At 48.5% G+C, this 15,148-nt stretch overlaps 6 non-coding genes across 6 annotated transcripts; 2 read left to right on the top strand and 4 right to left on the bottom strand.

Annotated features, from left to right (window-relative positions):
- Positions 1-269: 269 nt before the first annotated feature.
- trnas-cga (transfer RNA serine (anticodon CGA)) lies at positions 270-351 on the bottom strand. Its single transcript has one exon. It is a non-coding gene; the product is annotated as a tRNA-Ser (tRNA).
- A 1,792-nt stretch (positions 352-2,143) lies between these two features.
- Positions 2,144-2,217, top strand: trnat-agu (transfer RNA threonine (anticodon AGU)). The gene has a single exon. It is a non-coding gene; the product is annotated as a tRNA-Thr (tRNA).
- Positions 2,218-4,464: 2,247 nt separating this feature from the next.
- On the bottom strand, positions 4,465-4,606 carry LOC138226578 (U4 spliceosomal RNA). Its single transcript, XR_011184588.1, has one exon. It is a non-coding gene; the product is annotated as a U4 spliceosomal RNA (small nuclear RNA).
- A 1,308-nt stretch (positions 4,607-5,914) lies between these two features.
- LOC138226584 (U4 spliceosomal RNA) lies at positions 5,915-6,059 on the bottom strand. Its single transcript, XR_011184594.1, has one exon. It is a non-coding gene; the product is annotated as a U4 spliceosomal RNA (small nuclear RNA).
- A 230-nt stretch (positions 6,060-6,289) lies between these two features.
- LOC138226589 (U5 spliceosomal RNA) lies at positions 6,290-6,406 on the bottom strand. Its single transcript, XR_011184599.1, has one exon. It is a non-coding gene; the product is annotated as a U5 spliceosomal RNA (small nuclear RNA).
- Positions 6,407-10,481: 4,075 nt separating this feature from the next.
- Positions 10,482-10,563, top strand: trnas-gcu (transfer RNA serine (anticodon GCU)). The gene has a single exon. It is a non-coding gene; the product is annotated as a tRNA-Ser (tRNA).
- Positions 10,564-15,148: the final 4,585 nt, after the last annotated feature.

Raw genomic sequence — 15,148 nt, 5'->3', positions numbered from 1 at the left:
GTTAACCCACTGAAACCCTTGCTGTTAACAGTTCTTTAATGCGTGCTTTACGAGCACCTACATATTGTGTCGGTTCTTTCAGTTTTATTCATTAGGTTTTCAAAGGCATAAGTAGAACACCAGAGGTGCAAACGCAAGATGTGTGGTTATCTGAAGAACTCATTTCCATGGCAGCAGGGCCAAGCGATTTAGCGTTTTTATAGTACCAGGAAAGGAGAAGCGGCACCACGCTTTTGCCGCGCAGGCACAAGGAGACGTGCGGCAGACGCCATAGTCTGCAGGATTCAAACCTACGCGGGGAGTCCCCAACGGATTTCGAGTCCATCGCCTTAACCACTCGGCCACGACTACAGCGAGTTCGCCATCGACGCATTCCTCCTTTAATCTAACACGGAGTGCGACGTGGCTGCGGAAACCTTTTCAAAGTCGCTCTCCGTTAAAAAAAAAAAAATACCTTTGACAAAATACGTGCCAGCAGACAGACACGCCTCAGAGGGTTTAAGGCTGGCTTCACGTTCAAATGATAAAGTCTCCCCGTCCGGATGTCAAAATGCAGCTTTGGCAGACAGAACAAACATCAACAAACCACAAATGTGGATAAGGATTTTACAAGCTGCACCACACTGCACTTTCCAAAGCATTTACATTCCTGTTAGACGCAGGAATTGCCTTTGATTTGCGTGCTTACAAACGCCATGGAAAACGAAACAAAACAAAAGCCCTCAGCTCCTGCACTTGATTATAACGCCGTTACGTGTCGAAGCAGAAATTTACGTCATCCTACCACTGCAACACGGGGAATAGAGGGAAATGAGCACACGCTACGAATCGTCTCAATCACTCCCTAGAGTCGTAAGGCGCATTGAAGGGTGCACCCCCATCATTAATCATTGCACCTCTGTGAAAGGAAAGCTCTTGAGCAGTCTTTGAAACAGCTCGGATGAAACACTTGATGGCTTCCATGTGCATCTGGAGCCCATTTCTTATTTTCACTTCACGCCGCCCAAAGCATTTCTAAAACAGGAGATTCGCATTTGGGAATGCGCCCTGCCCTACAAATAAAACAGGTCTACGGGTCTGAAACCTGCTCCACGGAAAACAGTTCTGTTGCGCTTTTGATCAAAGGGAGAGTCGCTGTTCTTACTTTTTGATGACATAACACCCAAAGGGGCTTCTTTGGAGCTGTATTCCAACCAGCATCCTAAAGTTTCTTGGCGGTATCCTTTACAGTCCTCTGTTCGGTCGACAAGGGACAGAAGGGGGCAGCTTTCCTCACACATACAGTCCAATGTACTGTACTGTTCCCGTTCATTGAATTCGCAGTTCTGCATCAGACCTCTAACTCGTTTCCTTAGCTTGGATTTAAGCCACGAAGCAGGCTTCTACTGTATAAACGTCTAGAGGAATCACAAACTATTTGAGAGGCCATCATCCCAGGGGGAACTGACAAAGTCTATCCCTAAACACCTAGTGCAGTCTCTCGAGAGACTGTCAAAAATCGCTTTCTCCGTTTGCGTTGCAAGTAAGTGAAAACGCGGTCTCAACCCAGAGCCACTTGGCAGCAGCGGCATGTAAATACTGTTACTGTGACTGCTCGATACCAACGTTAGCCTACTATAACATGTTCAGCCACCGCTAGAAAATGTACAGCTCTAGTACCGGAGCAAAGAACAGGAGGGCCAACACCGAACGGGCACACGTGTCAGACATGGAGAGCGACAAGGATGGGATTCGACCCCATGCCTTAACCACTCGGCCACCTCGTCAACAAAACTGGGCTGTCCTGACATGGGTTGGCGCACTCCAGTTGATCTTTTTCTTTTTTTTCCCTCATACTCGAGGGTCATTTTCCTGTTCCACATGCGATTTCAACATTTTCCTTGGGAGATGTCAAGCCAGCAAGCCACTGCTTTGGTTCAGTGGCCAGTGTGGAGTTCAGTGGCCCTGCTGTACACAGAAAGCACATTGAGCTCCTTGGACATGAAAAGTCCAATAAAAGCCATTTGTCATCCTTTCTCTTGGTGTCGATGTTGCTATTGTATGTAAAGGTGGCAACTTGCTCAGCGAGCAGGCGGAGCACACACCGAATGCAGATGTGTCTGAGTGGTGTGTCCAAGTGGCTGCAAAAGGACAGCACTTCCGGGGCGCCGTGGCTTAGTTGGTTAAAGCGCCTGTCTAGTAAACAGGAAATCCTGGGTCCGAATCCCAGCGGTGCCTTTTTTTGTTCTGTGTTCTCAAACAGAACTGGTCATTATGGACAACCGCATACGTCTAGACTTAATTAAATGCAAGTATTCATTTCCTGTCTTGAACGACTTGTTTTTCTTAAAATGGATGCAACTTGCAAAACATGAAATACAAACCTCGCTAATCAGCGCTCGCAGCTGGCAAAAAAAAAAGAAGTCAGCAATGTTTTTTTCTTTAACCTTAAGCCTGCTAATGGAGAAGAACCTAGTCGCCATATCACATACATCCGTTTCAACGATAAGAAGGTAACAACTATCCTCACTCCAGAGTAAATCTCACGTTGAGGGCATATTTTTTTCCACTTTACCATGAGTCGGGCTCAGCTGCACAGAGGCGAGAGCAGAGCAATGAGGTCACGGGGACAGGGGAGTCACACGCTGGCGGTTTGAACACGCGGAAGAACACTGAGGGATCCACAGTATGTGGACCCTCCGTGCGCCATCATTCCACACCAGACTCTGAATCCTGCCATCCGAGTTAAGATCTCGGCGGAACCTGAGGCGCAGTTCTTTCTTAAAACGTAATCTGGTGAGCATTTCTAGAATCGTACTTGTATAGATGCAGCCTTTAATGTGTTGCTAGGTTAAAATTTATGACTTCTTGAACTTCAGTAGGCAACTGCCCTCTTGATTTCGGATTTAATTTCTTTATTACAGGGGCGCTTTTATGATGAAAGAGTCATGTTCAGGTACTTTGCTTGATGGAGGAAGCTCATTTTGGACTCTGTGATCTGCTCACCTGGAAAGGTCTGCTGTACTACTACAAGAGAGAAGTAGAGTCTGGAGGAAGGGACAATTTTATGATGCTTTGGAAGGTAATGTTTCTTTTTTCTTTGAAATCGAAATGAATCAGAATATCAGTGCAAAAGACAAACTCTTGGTTTGGTTTAAAGAGATATGGTTTTAAAACAGACAAAATGTAGAAAACAGGTGTTTCTCACTTTTGGAAAAGAATGGACCGGGGGTAATATTTTACTAGTTGCAGTGCTAAGCTCACTGGGTTACAGTCCTGCAGTGTCACACCAGGGCCAGTGGCGCAATGGATAACGCGTCTGACTACGGATCAGGAGATTGCAGGTTCGACTCCTGCTGGCTCGGGTCGTTTTTAAACACATCAGCCTACTCCCTAAGTAGCCTGTGCTACTTACTGCATTGTAATCGTACCCAGTAAGAGATTTCCTTCATGTAAATGAACTGCACCTGACAGCTTTAGAAAAACACCTGGGCTCAGTACGGTGCTGAGAGCTCAAGTTGTGTATAATGTAATAATTTAAGTAGAATAGATTCTAATAATATAATGATCCAGTGTGTTGCACTACTTCACTGCTTCACTGCTCTATGTCGTCTGGAAATAAATCCTCAGACTGCTTACTGCCCTGGGCATGTACCAGTAAATTACAGGAACACATCTATATATCATTGCGTTGAAGCAGGAGACACAATCACTGCAAACACATCCTAAATACAGTGTTCCAGCACCTTTGACCTCATCCAGAACGTATCATTTCTTGAAAGGAATTGCTGTCCGAATGCACATCTGAATCCCAAACAGAATCTCTAGTAAAATACGATCATTTGTGAAACAGGTAAATGTCTCAGGGGCCCATTCCTCATTCTCAAGACACATGTATGCAGTACGTACACCATGCATTGAGCAATAGGTATTAAAGACACCACAGGTAAGGTTAGAAGACATTCTGACTATATTCTAAAATATTGGACTTATATTCTTATGATGGCAGACATGATACTGTGTTTAAAACCGGGGTTAATGGACATTATATGACTGTCAATGCTGTTTTGTTTTGGAGACTCTTGGCTGCCTATGTGGTACAGTGCAGCGTGAAGAAAACATTTTCCAAAACTGTGTCAGCTCAAAAGTTGTAAGAAAACCTCTCCAGCTGCTTTAACTCTCTTCATTTTTGTCATTTAATTGTCTGTCGGCACTATGTGGTAGCGTTGCATCACAACCCATCTCACCACGGAAAGGAACCTAACAGCTTTTGTAAGAGAGGAGAAAAGGACCTGGCCCGTACGGGGCTCGAACCCCAGCCTTGGCGTTATTAGTACCACGCCAAAAAAAAAAAAGCGTCGACATTACCTCTTTCAAAAGGCTTCACTTTCCTAGTCACATTCCATGGCTCATTGAACCCTGGCTGTTTCCTCCAGCGGTATAGTATTGCAGTTAGACAGCACGATGCCTGCAAGACTATGTCGCGCTCTGACGAGACTGTCAAAAATTGCTTTCGCCGATTGTATTGCAAACCGGCGGAAGCGGGGTATTGGGAAAAGTTTTCAACTAGCAATAATCGCGCCTCGGCTAAACCTCACGGGCTACGATACTGCCAATGCGCAAAGCTGACGGTTGCCAGGCAACCGCGGGGATCCTATGGAAATCGTTATCAATCGTCTCATGGCATGTCGTTGCTGTAACGCTTCATATTTGTCGTCTTCTTCTTCTAGCTTGAGGTTTTAAAGAATTTCATGACAGACAAGGGCTCCGTCGGGAACAAAGGGCGTTGTGAGAAAACCGTTGCTTATTTTCAGCAGCAGAAATACAACCCTTTAAATACAAGATGACAGAACAATGACGAAGGGCATGCCGGGAGGAACTCATGCACTACAGAGGAAAGGGGGCGGGCACGTACAGTTCACATTCAAGCCACAAGTACTCTTCTCGGATGTTGCACAAACAAATCCAAACGTCCTGAAAGCATTGCAGCATGTTTGTGTCCCACTTCCCGTGGCTGCAGGACGACTGACACGAAGGGACAAACACAATCTGTGGCGTTTAGCGTGACATAGTCTTGCAGGCATCGTGCTGTCTCACTGCAATACTATACCGCTGGAGGAAACAGCCCGGGTTCGATGAGTCTTGGAATGTGACTAGGAAAGTGAAGCCTTTTGAAAGAGGTAAAGCACTGCACAACGGAATTGAGGGAGAATCTTACAGGGGATTCTGAGCGGTGTCTGCATACACGCAGTCCGATACGGGTGCTGAAAGCTTGAGCTACTCTTAATGTCATGCTGCCTTTCCTCGGAGTAAATCTGTTACATTGAAAGAATGCTTCTCGCAGGTTCAAAAAGGGACCCTTGTTAATTGGAGAAATCAATGATTTCGAATGAATTCTGTATGCGTTAAAAGACAGCTATACACAGAAAACATGCAGGACACTGCTCATGATGTTTCCCGAGCCGAAACACAGTGCGTTTTTCAAAGCCATCTGACAAAGCCCGCCCACTGAAAACTGCAGCAGATCGTGTAAAGACGTTCAACTTTGTAACTACTGCACGCACAGGAAGCAGAATAAATTCCTCTTTTCAAACTGTCAAAGGTTTGCTTTGTGAACGCTGCAGGACATCGCACAATCTCTTTTGAACGGGGACAAACAATTTCTTATGGGGCGCAGTAAGTACAGACGTTTAAAGAGCTCCACTCATGCCGACGATGCAGCATGAAGAAGCGCAACCTAACGTTTGACAGACAAAAGCCGGGCGCCGCTACGAGCAATATGAAATCAAACTGACAGCACACGGCGTTTCGCGCTGACTCAAAAGTGATCTCGACAGACGCTGTTCTCTGCATAACGCTGAAAGAGCTAAAGAGCGTTTCTGTTGAGACGTAACAAGCTTGTTTCTTTCTACCATGATGTTACCATGACAAAATCTGTCTTTAAACACCTTGCTCAAAAATTGCTTTCGCCGATTGTATTGGAAACCGGCGGAAGCGGGGTATTGGGAAAAGTTTTCAACTAGCAATAATCGCGCCTCGGCTAAACCTCACAGGCTACGATACTGCCACTGCGCAAAGCTGACGGTAGCCAGGCAACCGCGGGGATCCTATGGAAATCGTTATCAATCGTCTCATGGCATGTCGTTGCTGTAACGCTTCATATTTGCGGCCGGACACTTCCCGCCCCCCAAAGAAAAGAGCGCCAATCAGACAGGCTGAGACCGAGGACTCGCAGAGCAGAAGGCCACAGTCGCCGTAATAAGAGCGATTGTGAGCGGTTTTGTTTTCTCTCTTTGACCAGCCCAGCTGCGCCCCACCCAAAGGCAGGGAAGCACAAAAATTGTATGGAACTCATTCATGCTCCTCTCCATGGAAATCTTTAGTAAAAGGCAAAAGATTTGTACGAGATGAAGAGAAACCAGAGTGCGTGGCTGGACAGCTGCAGGAGCCCAGGCCGCCTTCAAGTCCTCTGCCCTGCCGGTCGTGGTTGGCAATGCACCTGGCCTTACAAACGAGCCAGTGGGGCCCGTTCAGCTCCGGGCTCATCGCCTGCGGCTCTCTGCTTATCTGGCAGGGGAGATACCTTGATCAGCCTGTAGTTGGAGTAGTTGGATTGTTTTCTTGTTTTGTGGAAGCAGTGTTTGTTTTGCAGTTTGAGATGGCAACCTTTGGATCCCGCAAGAATGCTGTACGTTTTGAGCTTTTGGATGACCTCTTCATGGATCGTATGCAGTTCAGCAGAAAAGTGTTACAGAAGGAACTTGGCTTTGAACCTCGGCACTTGTATTTCATCTTCGCTCTCCCAGGTCAGAAAGCATTTGAGGTTGTTTTTGCTACCTATTCTCTGTTTGAACAATGTGTGGATGTGTTTGAGGCAAAAAGAGGGAAAGTTCCTGCCCTTGAGAAGATCAACTTGCAGCCTCTGACACAGAGAGAGAGGTTGTTATGTTCTCGGAAATGGCAAAGACGGAGGACATTCACACCTGGCTTAAGCAGTACTGCACCATCCACCATGGAACTGAGGTTAGAGATGTTGACGGTATAAAAACAGGAGCAAGGAAATTCGAGGTTCGCTTGCTACCGGACAATGTCAATGGAGGCTTAAGGCACCTGCCCTCTACAATCCAGCTGGGCGCCTGCAATGGCTATGTTTTTTATGTGGGACAACCAAAGGTGTGTCGGCGCTGTGGTGCTGTGGGACACCTGGCATCGTCCTGCACTGTGAAATGCTGCAAGACCTGTGGCAAACAGGGACATTAAGCCTCTGACTGTTCAATGCTGCCAAAGTGCAATTTATGTGGCTCGGAAGGACACGTTTTTAAGAACTGCCCTCACGCCTACGCCTATAAACTCAAAATGAGAAAGGATGAGGCAGTGCTTGTTTCAGCCAAACCGGCCTGAAAAAGCCAAAGCAAACCACAAGTCAAACAAAGAACCCTTGTTGGACAAAGAGTCTCAGCCTCCAGCCAGGATCAGTCCTGCTGTGGCTCCGGGGCCGGTGGAAGAGAAATCCACTACGCCCCCACAACCGCAGACTGCACCAGACAAGCACGAGGGTTTGAAAACCCCAGAGAACAGCGAGGACCCCTCCCCCACTCCTGCTCCTCAGAACGAGGGCCAGTGTGGGGCCCCCCGGTGGAGCGGGTCCAGCGAGGATACCCAGGATTCAGCGGAGCTGCTTTTCTCAGACTCTGCAAGTGCTACAGATGCCCTCCTCTCCTCCATCCAGTCCATCACGGAGGATCTGCAACAGCTGGTGGTTGAGGGGGAAGAGGAGACTGGTGCATCGGCTGCACCCCTTTCCCCTCGGTGCTCCCAGGAGCTGGACTTGAGGAAAAGGAAAAATGACTCTGTTTTCTCCCCGAGCGAGGAGGAAGGAGAGCATGGCGATGGGGACAGCTGGAACCCCTCCACCCCTCCTTCTACCCCCTTCCTTGAAATGGACTCCGTGAACGCTTTTACTGCTGCCACCCTGATGAAGGCTCATTCAGAGGATGGCTGGCAGGAAATTGGTAAGAAGAAAAAGAAAAAGAGAAGGTAACAGGTGAGACCGAAGAGAAATGTGTTTTGTAAAGACTGGTTCCACTTTCTTATGTAATATGGCTCTAAACATAATTTCTCTTAACACCAGAGGTATCAATGACAGAGTTAAATGCCAGTGTGTCTTTGATTACCTCCAGCAGAGAGAGGGAGATGTGTTGATGTTGCAGGAGTGTGCTTTAGCCTATCAAGAGAGGTATAAAAGCTTTGAAGATAGGTGGGATAAAGGGCCTTCTGTTTGGTCAGGGGACAATAACAACAGAGCCTCTGGCGTGGCCATTCTTTTCAAAGGATGGGCTTTCAAATTGAAAAGTATTCAGAGGGTCATAGATGGCAGGTTGCTGTGTGTGGATGTGGAATGGGGGACCGTTAACCTGCCGCTAATCAATGTGTATTGTCCTACTGACGTGGGAGGAAGGGTGGAGCTACTCAAGGCACTCTCTCCCCTATTGTTAAGTAGCACAGACGTGATAGTGGGAGGGGATTTTAATTGTATCTTAGAGCACACAGACAGGCAGTCTAGCTCTCCGATAAAATTGGATTCCAGCTCACTGGCCCTGCAAAACTTAGTTCAAGACTTTAAACTCTCAGACACATATAGATGTATATATCCCACAACAGCAGGATATACATGGTCAGGGAGGAATAGCAGCTCCAGAATTGACTATTGCTTTGTCTCAGAGAGAGTGAAAGTTGTTGGGGTCACTCTTCAGCCTGTCTTCTTCTCAGATCATCAGGCTTTAGGGTGTAGAGTGGAACTCCAGGGCGGGACTGTCTTTGGCCCAGGCCTCTGGAAACTCAACACAAAGCTGCTAGAGAACGAGGGGGTAGTATCCCGCTACAAGGAGAAACTATCACAGTGGCTGTCCTTGCAGTGTCTGTACGGGTCAGTAGGAGAGTGGTGGGAGGAGGTGAAGATGAGGACAAAGGCCTTTTTCATGGCTGAGGGAAGGAAGGCTGCTGCCAGACGGAGAGGAGTGCTAGCCAGGAAACAGAGGCAGCTGCAGCGTCTCTACACGATGCTGCACAGTGGCTTCGATGTGCTCGAGGATATCACCCTTTTAAAAAAGGACATCCGGAGCATAGCCAAGAAAGTAGTCGAGGAGTGCTGTTAAGAAGCAGAGTGCAGTTCTTGGAAGAAAATGAGAAGTGTACTCGCTTCTTTTTCAGGAAAGTGGTAGGCTCCAAGTCTGTCATGGAAAGTGTAGTTGATGAGGAGGGACGAGAGAGAACAGAGCCGAGTGCTATCCTCTCCTGCACCGAGGCCTTCTACTCAAGACTGTACAGCTCTACAGAGGTAAAGGATGAAGAAATTCATTTTTTTACCTCAAAGCTAGAAAACGTTTTGAGTGAAGAAGATAGGGAAGTACTTGAGAGGGATTTGACAGTAGAAGAGCTGAGACAGGCTATGGAGAGCTTACAGAAGGGGAAAACTCCGGGTGCTGACGGGCTCCCTAAAGAATTTTATTGCACCTTTTGGGATCTGCTTCAGGATCCGCTACTGCTCCTATTCGAGGAAAGCTATAAGACAGAATTGCTGCCTGACTCTTTAAGAGAAGGCACTATCTCTCTCTTGTTTAAGAAAGGAGCAAAGAATGACATAAAGAACTGGAGACCCCTCAGCCTGTTAGGCGTGGACACTAAGATCCTGTCCAAAGCCCTTTTCCTGCGCCTACAAAATGTAGTGGCCTCACTGGTAGGGAAAGAACAGACTTGTGGGATAGTAGGACGCCTGATGAGCGACAACCTGGCCTTGTTGAGGGATGTCTGTCTGTACTCAGAGGATCGCTCCCTCCCTCTGTGCGTTTTAGGTGTAGACCTAGAAAAGGCCTTTGACCGCCTAAACCGGCAGTACTTAACATCGGTACTTGAGCACATGAAGTTTGGCCCCATCATGAGAAAGTGGATTAACCTGCTGTACACAGGTAGCAACAGCAGAGTAATGGTTAATGGCAATAGATCACACCCCTTTGAAGTCTGTTCAGTAGTGAGGCAGGGCTGCCCATTATCCCCTTTGTTATTCGTTTTGGCTACGGAGCCCTTAGCCTGTGCCTTGCGCCAGGATCAGGCCATTAATGGGATACCAGTGCCTGGAAGTGGGGGAGGAGAGGTAAAGACATCTCTATACATGGATGACGTCACCCTGCTCCTCTCTGACAGTACCTCAATTAGCAGAGCTCTGCAGTGTTGTGAGCGTTTCTCTTTGGCTTTCTCTGCAAAAATTAACAAATCTAAGAATGAGATTTTTTATCAGAACTGGAGGGAGCCAAAAGAAGGACATGATCTCAGGCTGCAAGAGAAGAGAATTAAGGTCCTGGAGAATTAATTCCTGGCTTGGCATCTCCCAAGGAAAATGTTGAAATCGCACGTGGAACAGGAAAATGACCCTCGAGTACGAGGGAAAAAAAAGAAAAAGATCATCTGGAGCGCGCCAACCCATGTCCGGACAGCCCAGATCCCTCGACGAGGTGGCCGAGTGGTTAAGGCGATGGACTGCTAATCCGTTGTGCTCTGCACGCATGGGTTCGAATCCCATCCTCGTCGCGCTCCATGTCTGACACGTGTGCCCGTTCGGCGTTGGCCCTCCTGTCATTTGCTCCGGTTCTAGAGCCGTGCATTTTCTAGCGGTGGCTGAACATGGTATAGTAGGCTAACGTCGGTATCGAGCAGTAACAGTAACGGTATTTACGTGCCGCTGCTGCCAAGTGGCTCTGGGTTGAGACCGCGTTTTCACTTACTTGCAACGCAAACGGAGAAAGCGATTTTTGACGGTCTCTCGAGAGACTGCGCTAGGTGTTTAGGGATAGACTTGTCAGTTCCCCCTGGGATGGTGGCCTCTCAAATAGTTTGTGATTCCTCTAGACGTTTATACAGTAGAAGCCTGCTTCGTGGCTTAAATCCAAGCTAAGGAAACGAGTTAGAGGTTTGATGCAGAACTGCGAATTCAATTAAGGGGAACACTACAGTACATTGCACTGTATGTGTGAGGAAAGCTGCCCCCTTCAGTCCCTTGTCGACCGAACAGAGGACTGTAAAGGATACTGCCAAGAAACTTAAGGATGCTGGTTGGAATCCAGCTCCAAAGAAGCCCCTTTGGGTGTTATGTCATCAAAAAGTAAGAACAGCGAATCTCCCTTTGATCAAAAGCGCAACAGAGCTGTTTTCCGTGGAGCAGGTTTCAGACCCGTAGACCTGTTTTCCCAAACGCGAATCTCCTGTTTTAGAAGTGCTTTGGGCGGTGTAGCGGCGAGGCTTATTAATAAGAAAGAATTAAGTGTTTCTGAGCTTTCCCAAATTAGGCCTCATCTCTCTGTTCATCTCTGTGGTGCAGCCACAGAGAAACTATTCATGCAGGCTGATTTAAGGTTTCCCTTGATAAGGGACAGCTCCCAAAGGGGGATGCACTTAGCTAAGCCTGGCTATCATGATCAATGGTCATCCATTGGCGCCTATCTGTCTAGGGAGTGCCAGATGGACATCTGGACTGCATTCCTAAGTGTCAGGAGTAAGTGACTCATATCTCACCTTGATCAACCAATCAGGGACTGGTAGGGCCGAGTAACCCACGTGGGACTCTGATGCCCATGGAACTTTCAGCCAATCAACGAGCTGAAGTTCCTCCAGGTAAAAACAGGCAACACAGAGAGCCTGAGAGATTCAGTGGGAATTCAGTAGAGATTTCTGTGGAGTTTTCTAAAGGGAATTCAAAGGAGAATTCCAGGGCAGGACAGCCCAGGAGCAGAAGGCTCCCAAGGGCAGGACATTCTCACAGCGCGCCTCCTGACCATCCTGAGACTCAGCCCGGACAACCACGGAACGGCCAGTGTGTCCGAGTGCCAGAACTTTCCTTTGTTCTAAGAGTCTAAAGCGGAGGTTGCCAGAGAGTAACCAGAGGATCCACCCGAGGTTAGCACCAGCAGCAGGCCTCGTGAACAGGTCGGAACTGTGGACAGTTGAATCACTATTCAGAACTAGCTCTTCATCAGGAACGAACCGGTCTTCTTCTTGACTTGCTGGGACCCACAGTCATCTTTTCTCCTGTGCACAAACTTTGCTAGTTAAAGCCAACACTAACTAGCCGGTCAGTGAGCATCAGCAGCGCACCGTCACAACCCGCACAGCACAGCCTGGCACCTAGACAGAGAGCACGGATTGGACAGCAACAAGCCTGCAACTGTTTCTTTGTGCCCGCAGGAGATCTGAATCCCCAGAGATTGGATGAGTATTCAACTTCACTGCATTACTGCTCGCGAATTCAATTGTTATCCCAACCAGTTGATATCAATTTAATTCCTAAGAGTTATGTACTTGTTTTCAGTATCTAATGTAGAAGTTATTACCAGGTTCATTTATGAAATGGTCTAAATGAATGATATACTGAATGTATGTCCTCTTGATATGTGTAACACTTTGTAACTGACTGAATATATACCTTTTGTATTCTGATAACCCTCTCGATAAGATCTGTTCGTTTTACATGCATATTCTATGTATTGTAACGCCCTCGCCTGGTGGTGAGGAGGAAGCGCCCCTAGGCGCTCGTAGTACCGCTGGGCATGCTAGGAGTGGTAGCCGGAGTGCGGTCTACGCGAGAGAAGCTCGCCCCACACCCAAAGTCCGTCAAGGCCCCCTGCGCCCTGTGGGAGGCCTTGGAGGTAAAGGACGGGGTGCTGCGCCGGGGGTGCCGGGTACCCTCCAGTGGCGAGGTACGGTGGCAGCTGATGGTGCCTTGGTCGCTCCGCGGGGCGGTGCTCCGAGCAGTGCATGGCCAGCCGGGCGTGGGGCACTTTGGCGGTAAAAAAACCCTGTAGCGCCTCCGAGGCCATTTTTATTGGGGTCTTTGCCACCGGGACGTGGAGTGGTACTGCCGAACGTATGCAGTGTGCGTGGCGCAGAAGGGTCCCCCCGAGCGCTCTCGGGCCCCCCTCCAACAACACCAGGTGGGGGCTCCTATGGAGCGGGTGGGGGTGGACGTTTTGGGCCCGTTTCTGCGCACCGAGGCCGGGAACCTCTACGTCTTGGTGGCCATGGATTATTTTATGAAGTGGCCGGAGGCCTACGCCCTCCCGGACCAGAGTGCCCCCACGGTGGCCGATGCACTGCTGGAGGGGATGTTTGCCAGGCTGGGGGTGCCGGAGGAGTTACATAGTGACTAGGGGCGTAACTTCGAGTCCCAGGTCTTCGCCAGAGTGTGCCAGTGCCTGGGGATCACTAAGACGCGGACCACACCTCTGCATCCCCAGAGCAACGGGTTGGTGGCGCGGTTTAATCGTACGCTCACCACCCAGCTGGCCACCCTGGTGTCCCGGCACCAACGGGACTGGGACCGCCACCTCCCCCTTGCACTCTGGGCGTATAGGACCGTGGTCCAGGAATCCACCGGGTGCACCCCAGCCTCACTCATGCTGGGCCGGGAAATGTGAACCCCGGTGGACCTGGTCTTCGGCCCGTCGCCCGGAGACGGGTCGGCACCGCTGGCTGGACCGGACTACGAATGGGACCTGCGGCAGCGGATGCAGCAGGTGCACAGCTTTGCACGGACCCACCTGACACAGGCGGGGGTCCGGCAGAAGCGGCACTACGACCTGCGCTGCAGGGGGCCTGCCTTCCAGCCCGGGGACTCGGTTTGGGTGTACAACCCGCGCCGCCGCAAATGCCTCAGCCCTAAGCTGGCGCCGTCGTGGGAGGGGCCCGCTGAGGTACTCTGGGTGGTGGGCGAGGTCTGCTACCGTGTCCGGTTGCGAACACGGGGGAGAGTGGTGGTCCTGCACCAAGACCGGCTGGCCCCCTACCAGGCCCGGGAGGAGGAGCCGTGTGGGGAGGCTCTAGAGGACCAGCTGGGGCTGGAGCCGGCCGATAGTGGGGCGTCCGTGGGTCGCCAGCCGTCACCGTGGCCAACGGCTTCTCACACAGGGTTCCACAGCAGTTAGCCGAGTACGAGTACAGCCTGAGGGGGGTGTTCGACGTCGGCGAGACGCCAGACGCTTCAGGTTTTTAAGGAGTAAGAGTGCAGGGGGTCTAAACCTGCGATCCAGTGTGTTGAAGTATTTCACAACACTACCCCTAGCACATCTGGAAATAAATCCTCATAATGATTATTGCCCTGGGCATGTACCAAAAAATCACTGAGCATATATATATATATATCACTGTGTTGAAGCTAGAGACACAGAATAAGTGCAAACACATACAGTGTTCCTGCACCTTTGACCTCATCCAGAATGTATCGTTTTTTGAAAGGGATTGCTGTCAGAATGCACAACTGAATCCCAAACAGAATCTCTAGTCAAATATGATCATTTGTGAAACAGGCAAATGAGTCTCTCAGGTGCCCATTGCTCATTTTCAGACACAATTATGCAATACTTTCACCATGCGTTGAGCAATAGGGATTAAAGATACCAGAGGTAAGGTTAAAAGTGATTCTGAGGTGCAACACATCAGTGATACAGCTAGGCATCTGAAATGCGGGGTTTGAGAGCCCTTCAGGGAACACCGTACCCTAAAGGTACCAAAAGTCCACTAGTATAAGCATTAAGTCACTGTCACCCCTGTTACAATGTGATTGCTACATATCTTCATTTCTTTGGTTTTTAAGGAGTAAGAGTGCAGGGGGTCTAAATCTGCGATCCAGTGTGTTGAAGTATTTCACAACACTACCTGTAGCCCGTCTGCATTCTGATTATTGACCTGGGCATGTACCAATAAATCACTGAGCATATATATATATATATCACTGTGTTGAAGCTAGAGACCTTTATGTAATATTATGATGCTAAAATGTCATTTTCACATATATTAATGTAATAAATGATTGCTTATGCTTTATAAACAAATCTAATTAAAATAAAAGCTTACGTTTTGTATTTAACTTGTACCATAGAACATGATTTGCTTTGTATTTCAAGCCCACAAAGTGTCCAACTGACGCACTACATGATATAAGGAAGATTATCACATGCATATCGGTATTATCTTTCTTATGAAAATGCATTCCTTTCATTACCTTTTACTTTTTAAAATGAACTCAAATTGTGTATAATGTAATAATTTAAGTAGAATAGATTCTAATAATATAATGATCCAGTGTGTTGCACTACTTCACTGCTTCACTGCTCTATGCCGTCTG

Source organism: Lepisosteus oculatus, unplaced genomic scaffold (assembly GCF_040954835.1).
Source record: "Lepisosteus oculatus isolate fLepOcu1 unplaced genomic scaffold, fLepOcu1.hap2 HAP2_SCAFFOLD_138, whole genome shotgun sequence".
Lineage (NCBI taxonomy): Eukaryota > Metazoa > Chordata > Actinopteri > Semionotiformes > Lepisosteidae > Lepisosteus > Lepisosteus oculatus.
Note: the sequence above shows the minus strand (reverse complement) of the source record. Positions and strands in the feature narration are given on the sequence as shown.